Raw genomic sequence first — 9,308 nt, 5'->3', positions numbered from 1 at the left:
TAAGTGGCACCACTTGTATAGATCCTTAACAACAACATGTGTACTTGTATACATAATGTCGGAGTAGCAAATGCAACAACAACCGGGGGCAATTTTACGGGTGAGAGTCGCGCCTCACTTAGTGTGTTGGGTTGTGTCGGTCATGTTAGTAGCGAATGAGATGCTTACCTTGGGGTCACTAATGAGTATATAAACCCATAAGTATGATGTGTTATAACAACAATTACAAAGGTGATTAAGAAGAAAGTAATTGTTACCGATGAAGTAATAACTATTTACAAAGATGATTAGTGAAGAGTAACTAAATGTAAAATCTCTAAAGAATAATAATATTATTTGAGCATTATTGTGTTAATTATAGGATATATTTGATTCCATGCTATGTGATTGATTGGATGCATGTTTATATGATGTTTTGTTTGACCCATTTGGGATATGTACATTCCATAACAATGTACTTATGATTGACTCACTTAGCGTATGCTGACACTTGTTTATTTGTTTGTTCTTTCCCTTAAATTGGTACATGTAGAATAAAGTGATGGCCTTGTGACGATGAGGAATCTTGTGTAGTTATATTTAGTTTATTTTTAGTAATGATATCAATTTGGTCACGTCGTTGAGTTTTCATTACACTTGGTTTTTGAGAACTTGGTTTTAGTTGGTTTTATGAACTTTGATTTTGATGAAGGATTAGGTTTGGTAGTAAAGTAAAATTGGTGATGTTTTCATAAAATTCAAAATAAGACTTTCGCTAACGTATTTTGGTTAAATAAATGTTTTAAATAAAAAAATTGGGTGAAAATCACGATGTTGTGGTTCTAGTCCTACTACAGTCAAGGATCATTGTTGTTTTGCTCTTAATAATTATTATCAAAAGAAAGGTCAAGTTTCAGGGAATTGTGATTTCTTAGGCATAACATTTATATAATCTCATTTATTTTGTGATTTCTCAAGTCAAGGGAGTTGTGATTTCTCAAAACGGAGCTTGTTCTAATCCTAATTCCCTCCCAACATTTATGTATTTTCATTTATGTTGTGTTTCTTGAACGATTTACTTCTGAAAATTATTTTTGTTATTATGGGAGCCCTAGGTATGATATCTTTCCATCTTAACTGGTGTTGGGGACGAGTGGTAGTGGTTGGCGGTGGTGCTGCTGGTGGTGGATTGGGGTGGTAATGGTGGTGGACTTTGGTTGTAGTGGTGGTTTACAATTGTGGTAATAAGTTATAGGCATTTTCTTTTTAAATAACAATATAATAATTAATATAAATTCTAATTAATCAAAAAGAAAAAGATAAAATAAATAAAAAGGGTAAATAAGTCTTTTTAGATGGATGAGAGACCAACCACGATAGAAATTGAAAACCACGTAGACCTTCTATGTGGTTTTATAAAGTTAGGGACTATATCCCATATATTATAAAACCATATGGACCATTTATGAAGTTTTGTCTTTAAAAATTTTGATACAAATAGTTTCTTTGTCTTGCAATGTGGTTCTTTGATCTAATTTCATTACATATCACTCATCAAATAAGTGTAAAATTACCATTTTCTACTTATTTGTCTTATTTGTCGTTTTCTTAGTTCCTAACCATTTTTAAGTATCAATCAACAACCATTTCCCCAATTGTCTCTTACAATCCCCTCCTCCTCCCTAAATATCTTCTAAGGCTAGAAATTTTAAGATCTCGATAAACATTTTTATACATACAAACAGGGGCGGACCCAAGAATTTTCCAAAGAGGAAGCAAAAAAATTTATAACTTTTTAAGGGGGGCAAATTTTTTTGATGAGTAAAACTATATAATTTTAAAGGGTTAAAATATAATTTAAAAAAAATAACTATTTTTTAATGAATTTTTTTTTTGTTGTGGGGGCAATTGCCCCCATTGCCCCCTCTGTAGGACCGCTCCTGCATACAAACACAAACGAAGATCTAAATAAACAAAATATAATGATTATATCATCTACTTAAATAACCTTGATGCCCTAAACGTTTTTATCCATCGACACACAAATCATACTCAAATACCCCTAAAATATTATATAATATTACGACCGAGACCGATGTTAGCACGACAAAATGTTTAATTTTCCAGCAAAAAAATGTGAGATGGGATGGATTTTTTTATGTCTATGCAAAAGACGTGCCATCATCCTCATCATTGAAATAACTCTAGATATATTATTTAGTTAGCATATATGGTAGATACATGAATGATATGGTATGTAGATCCAAACCCAGGCACGATAAATCTAGCCCGATATGATGCTTTTTTCATCACACTTAATTCAGTCACCACGCTACGCGAGGCTTACACTACTAGGTAAGTGTCTTGAGCGTTTTCAACACCTTGGCATTCACAATGTTATTTTATAACGGTTTCCATACAAAAGGTTTTTTTTTATTTAACATCATTTATATATAGAAAGGTAAAACAATCATTTACTCACATCTACTCCAAAAGTGTTATTTTAATTCCAAATCAATTTGGTCAATTTTGGGGCTCTTCGTTTTTTTCGTACTAAGTTATGCATGGATAAAGTAGCTAAATGGGTAATGATATACATAAATGGATAAAGTAGCTAAATGGGTAATGATATACATAAAATGTTGTATACATAATTTTTGTTTATTTTGTCTAGATAAAATGTTGTATACATAATTTTTGTTTATTTTGTCTAGATAAAGTGTGTGATATACATAAGATTTGTTTCTTTTGTCCATATAAAGTGTTGTATGCATAAAGTTTATTGATTTTTTAACTGAATTAATCGTCTAAATAAACCCAAATGAGCATTTAGCAATAAATAAAAACACAAATTGCATAATATTCATCAATTATGACGACAACATGTTGCCGCAATATGATGAGAGACTATTCCTCCCGGAACAAAAGGATCAAAACGCTCCACGCCCCACAATGGATTTACAACTTGTATTTTTCCTGTTAGTCCATCGGACACCCATATGCCAGGACCATACAAACCTGTTACATATGCACCAAAACAAAAGCAAGCCACACCTGCAATAAATAAATGTAATCCAAAGATCTTGGGAAATCCAAAGAAGGTTTTCCTGTACATTTATCAGAAAATATTTCTAGATCCCAATACACCCAATGCCAGATAGCTGTCAAAAAGCACAACCCAAAAAACACAATATGCGCTCTGGCCACACCTTCATAACTCCATACCTGGATTGGTAATAGTCAACCCCCTGGGGATACTCCAACCACCCCTTGAATTGGTTATTCCTAAACGATTCATGAAGGGTATAACGAACATACACAGTCTCCACATTGGATCAAGAACAAGGTCAAAATGATCAAAAACCATTATGGAAGAAAAAAATAAAGGAAAACTAGGGAAAAGGTTAATGTCTAAATACATTAAGCCATGTTTTTTTCCACTTAACCCATCAAGTCATTATCTTAGGATTAAGTAAAGAAGAAAACAACTATATATAGATATCCATATTAATAATTTAACCCATTACGCTCATTAATTCCAAAAGAAACAAACCCTTACCCTCATTCCGTCAAAAAATAAAGTCATATTTTTTATTCAACGTCACCTGTAAAGAGAAAGATAAAATGATAATTTACTGTTATCGAGCTTCACTTGTACATGATAGACATAAGCCTAAAGTGGTCCTTTAATTACTTCTTTTTACTCTTTTCTTCCTTCTAGGAAGCCTAGTTATATAACTGGAGAGGAGAGGACGAGAGGTGTACATGGAAGTTTGCTTACTTTCATAAATGTCTACAAGAAAAGAGGGAATATATGACCATTCAACACAATATGATAACCTAAGACGAGCATATCAATTCAATAGCAAAGCCAAAAGACGTCAATACCTTCCATAAATTGTAAATAATTTCAATTTTTATTTTACAGTTTTAATATTTACAAATAAGTGAAAATTTGGTTGTAAGAAAAGAACTCACTATTCACACAATTTTGTTTTCAATCAAGTATTCTTGGGATATAAGTCAGATCTTGTTGATGGATCCAATTCCATCAGTGAATCGTATTTTTTCACTGTTAATTCAAGAAGAAAGACAAAGAGACATTGGTGCAAATTCTTCTACTGAACCAGTTTTGGCATTCAATATTCGAGCAAATCAAAACAATCAGACTGCTCCAAATCAATTCTCCAATTTCAAGAATGTCAAGAAAGATTCTCCTTATTGCACATATTGTAAACGAACAGGACACACTCAAGATAAATGCTATCGTTTACATGGATTTCCTCCTGGATACAAAACACAAAATCACAGAGCCTCTTACAACAGTGAGAATTGTGTTAATGTAATAACGGAAACTCAAAATGTTCAAGTGGCTTCTTCTCCTGTAAATGAAGTTGTTACAGGATTAACAAATGATCAATGTCAACAACTCATAGCTCTTCTTTCTGGTCAACTTGATTCAGTGAATGCTATTACTACTTCTCATTCTATTCAGACAGGTAATCTTTATGTCTTATCTCTTAGTTCTGGATTTTTCCAATCAAATGTCTGGGTTTTGGATTCTGGAGCTACCAAACATGTTTGTAACAATCTTGAATTGTTTACAGACATTAAAGAAATATCCAACACTAGAATACAATTACCAAATCAGTCTTTTATACAAGTTCATCAAATTGGAGATATAAAGGTGGATGAGAAGTTATTCTTAAAGGAGGTGTTATTTGTTCCCCAATTCAAATTAAATCTAATTTATGTTACTATGTTAACAGAACATGATAATGATTTAATGGTAGAATTATACTATAACCATGCTATGATTCGACAGATCAAGAGCAAGAATGTGATTGGCAAGGGTAATGTTGAAGCTGGATTATACATACTACAGGAACAAACTACTTCAATTACAGTAAATGCTGTTGTTACTTTTCAAAGATGGCATGACAGATTGGGTCATCCATCAGCTCATAAAATCAAGTCTCTTGATAGTGTTTTACTTTTGAATAAGGATCATAATACAAACACTTGTTGTATCTGTCCATTAGCTAAACAAAAACGTTTACCCTTTGTTTCTGAGAACAATGTGTGATAAGCCTTTCCAATTGATTCATTGTGATATTTGGGGGCCTTATCATATCAATTCTCATCAAGTTTATAGGTACTTCATTACTATTGTAGATGATTATAGTCGTTTCACATGGATATATTTGATTAGAAACAAATCTGAAGCTTAGATTGTTGTTCCTCAGTTCTTTAAAATGAGATTCAAGAAATTTGATGTTCATGTTAAAGCTTTTAGATCGGATAATGCAAAAGAACTTCAGTTTACATAATTTTTTCAATAACATGGAGTGTTACACCAATTTTCTTGTGTTGAAAGACCACAACAAAACTCTGTTGTGGAGAGGAAACATCGACATTTATTGAATGTTGCAAGCGCCTTATTTTACCAAGCTCATATACCTTCAATATATTGGTCTGAATGTGTATCAACAACAACGTTTCTAATAAATAGAACACCATCCAGATCTTTGAACAACATCTCTCCTTATGCAAAATTATACAAAGAAGAACCTTCATATTTTCATCTTAGAACTTTTGGCTGTTTGGCTTTTGCATCTACTTTACCTTCCAAAAGACAAAAGTTTGATCCTAGAGCAAGAGCTTGTGTGTTTGTTGGGTATCCACAAGGAATGAAGGCTTACAGATTACTTGACATAGAAACAAAACAAATTTTTGTTTCCAAAGATGTCATTTTTCATGAAGAAATTTTTCCTTTTAAGAATTCATAATCCAATCCTCATATTAATCCATTTATTTCCCATACTCTACCTGAACCAATTGTGGTTGAATCTATTCTTGAACCAATTCACATTGAACCTTCTCAAATAATTCTTCAACAAACAAATCCTCATGATGATTATGATCAAGATGAAGTTGTTTTTCAAGAAAATGTCACCCAAAGACCTCAAAGACAACGAATTTAACCCGCATACCTTAGAGATTACCATTGCAATCTGGTAAATTTGGTTCCAGAAATTACCAAAATACCCTTTATCCGATGTGTTGTCTTATTCACAGCTTTCACCTTCCTATCAAGCATATGTTTATGCAATATCAACTCAAGTTGAGCCAACATCTTTCAAAGAATCCATTGAATCCCCAAAATGGAAATTAGCAATGGATGAGGAATTACAAGCTTTAGAACTCAACAATACATGGACTGTTGTACCTCTACCAGATGACAGAAAGCCTTTGGGTTGTAAGTAGGTTTTCAAAATCAAAAGGAAAGCAAATGGTTCTATAGAGAGATATAAGGCACGCTTGGTAGCAAAAGGGTATAATCAGCAAGAAGGAGTTGATTTTTTGGATACATATTCCCCTGTAGCAAAACTCGTTACAGTTAAACTTTTATTGACAATTGCAGCTCAAAAATCGTGGCCTTTAATACAATTGGATGTCAATAATGTGTTTTTAAATGGAGAATTAGAAGAAGAAGTTTACATGCAAATACCCCAAGATTATTCTCACCCTTTTACAGGAAATTCTACAGTCAAATATGCATGTAAATTGGAAAAGTCATTATATGGTTTACGTCAAGCTTCAAGGCAATGGTATGCAAAATTCTCCATTTTTCTCAAATCCTTGGGCTTTAAACGGTCTCAATCTGAATTTTCCTTATTTACAAAAGGAAACAATGACAATTTTGTGGCTTTATTAGTTTATGTGGACGATATTGTGATTACTGGTTCCTCTTTAGATGTTATCAATAAACTTAAAGAAAGTTTAAGTACTCAATTTCGTCTTAAAGACTTGGGAACACTTAAACACTTTTTGGGCTTAGAGATTGCAAGATCTCCTGGAGGTATTGTTGTGTCTCAAAGACAATATGTTCTAGATCTTCTTCAAGATGCCGGAATGTTAGCATCCAAACCCGTATCTCATCCAATGGATCCCAGACACAAGATGTCTTCTTTTGATGGAGAATTATTATCGGATCCTTCTCAATATAGGAGACTCATTGGACGTCTTCTATATTTTAACCATTACACGCCCATATATTATTTATGTTGTGCATCGGTTAAGTCAATTCATTTCTGCACCAAAAGTTCCACATTGGCAGGCTGCTCAACATTTGTTACGATTTTTAAAAGGAAATCCTGGTCAAGGATTATTTCTTTCATCAAAATAATCTTTACAACTTAAAGCCTTTAGTGATTCAGACTGGGCTGGATGTATTGATACTCGAAGATCAGTTACATGATTTTGTGTTTTCCTTGGAGATTCCTTAATCTCTTGGAAGTCAAAGAAACAAACTACAGTTTCCAGAAGTTCAACTGAAGCAGAATATAGAGCAATTGGATCAGTTACTAGTGAAATAATTTGGTTAAGACAATTGCTTAAGGATTTTGGTGTGCAATCTGATCAGCCAACTTTGGTTTTCTGTGATAACAATTCTGCAATGCAATTGGCTGTTACTCCTATATTTCATGAAAGGACTAAGCATATCGAAATAGATTGCCACTTCATCAGGGACAAGATCATTGACAGAACCATTAAACTCATGCCCATTCATACAACACATCAGATAGCAGATTTATTTACCAAGCCTCTACCATACTAAAAAATGGCACCTTTTTTATCCAAGATGTCGCTTAAAAACATTTTTAAGCCTCCATCTTGAGGGGGGATCTTGGGATATAAGTCAGTTAGTTGTTGAAATAAAATTGTGTCGTAGATAGTTAGTTAAGTTGGTCAAGGTGCATGTTAGTAGTCATGGTGCATCTTAACTGTTGTATATATTTCCTGATGTATTTTCTATTCAGTAATGATGAGAATTTTTGTTTCTTCTTCATTTCTTTGATGTTCAAATTACAAAAAGTATCGACTTATATATTTGAAAATTTGGTTAATATCTTAAAATTTCTTATTGCATGGACTCAACTAAGTACACACTCATCAAACGTCAAAGAGTCTATGCTCTAAGTTCAATGGCTCATTCCATACCCATCTCATATACTAGTTCAATGTTTTCTTTTGTATGCTTCCAATGATGTGTTGAAATCACAGATTAATGACCTCTCCAAATGAAAAAATAGAAAAAAGATTCTCATTTACGAAAAAAACTTAAAATTATAGTCCCTAGGTCCTAGGATATACACAACCTATCATTATCTTGGCTTATACTAGGCTTTATAAAAGAAAAGCTTGTCGTGTTTATCAAAGCTTATTATTTTTTTACTAAATGAAAAGTATAATGCATCATGGTTTGAAAAGTATTAATGCGTTTTGGCTTATACTTTGGTGTGCTCCCACATCGGCAAAAAGAATAAATTGAAAGGGAGAGGGAGCTGTATAAAACGGAAGCTAGACAATTGGATTAGATACTTACCTGGATGGGGTCAATGGTTGGTCAAGATGGATCATGGCCTAGAGTAGTGACTTTCATTGCACTTTGAAGGGGTGCTGCTTTAAGGTCGGCCCAAGTGGTCGAACCTACATCATAATTTGTGACAGAGGGGGCTTGCGTTCGCGCAGCCCCTACCAAATATTGAAGTTCAAACTTTTTGTCTTCTTTATTTTGTAATGAACAAAATAAGTATACATTAACAGCATTATCTTCTTGATTCTAGTTGATAGTATATGTTTTATTAATTCGAATTAATGTAATAAACAACCTTATAATACTTCTTCGTACACGAATTATGTAATGAAGTGAATTATAATTTGTACAGTAGTACTTTGAACTTGTAACGAATGTGAAGTAACTACCAATCCTTTTTTCTCTTTTGAGTTGCTTTGTCGGATCCACAGAAGGAAGAAGACGAGAACACTTGGAACAAATTATCTGATATATCAAAGATGATGGTCATGAAACAAGGGTTTAAAAGAAAACGAAAAAAAGTAAAAAACTATACATCCTAATTTTAAGCAACTATCCTAAGAAAAAGGAAGATGATGGCCATGAAACAAGAATTCATGAGGGATGAAGACTACTAGACAGCAACGCCCCTTTGATTTATCCAACTATCGTTGGGCTAATTCTGGTAGCGGGCTGGTAATATCTGGTTCCTTTTGGGCCAGCTCTCAACAACTTGGCATGCTTTTGTGTCGATGTCCACAACATTGTATTACCCTTCGACTATGACCTTGTCCTAAGGTAGCTAGCAATACTAAGAAAAGGATTGTTACCATGTAGCTTCGGCATTAGTGGTACCAATACTACAAGAAAAGACCCCTATACTGAGGACATCTATGCCTATGACACATGTCGTCGCTACTACATACAGGGGCGGAGTTGAGATTTTAGGATAAGGAGAGCTTACATCGTA

General features: G+C 33.4%; 1 non-coding gene across 1 annotated transcript; it reads left to right on the top strand.

The window, feature by feature from the left end:
• Positions 1-8,360: 8,360 nt before the first annotated feature.
• On the top strand, positions 8,361-8,521 carry LOC111884709 (U1 spliceosomal RNA). Its single transcript, XR_002847868.1, has one exon. It is a non-coding gene; the product is annotated as a U1 spliceosomal RNA (small nuclear RNA).
• The last annotated feature ends 787 nt before the right edge of the window (positions 8,522-9,308 follow it).

The sequence above is a fragment of the Lactuca sativa genome, chromosome 2 (assembly GCF_002870075.4).
Source record: "Lactuca sativa cultivar Salinas chromosome 2, Lsat_Salinas_v11, whole genome shotgun sequence".
NCBI classification, from domain to species: Eukaryota; Viridiplantae; Streptophyta; class Magnoliopsida; order Asterales; family Asteraceae; genus Lactuca; species Lactuca sativa.
This window is presented reverse-complemented; position numbering and strand designations above follow the sequence as displayed.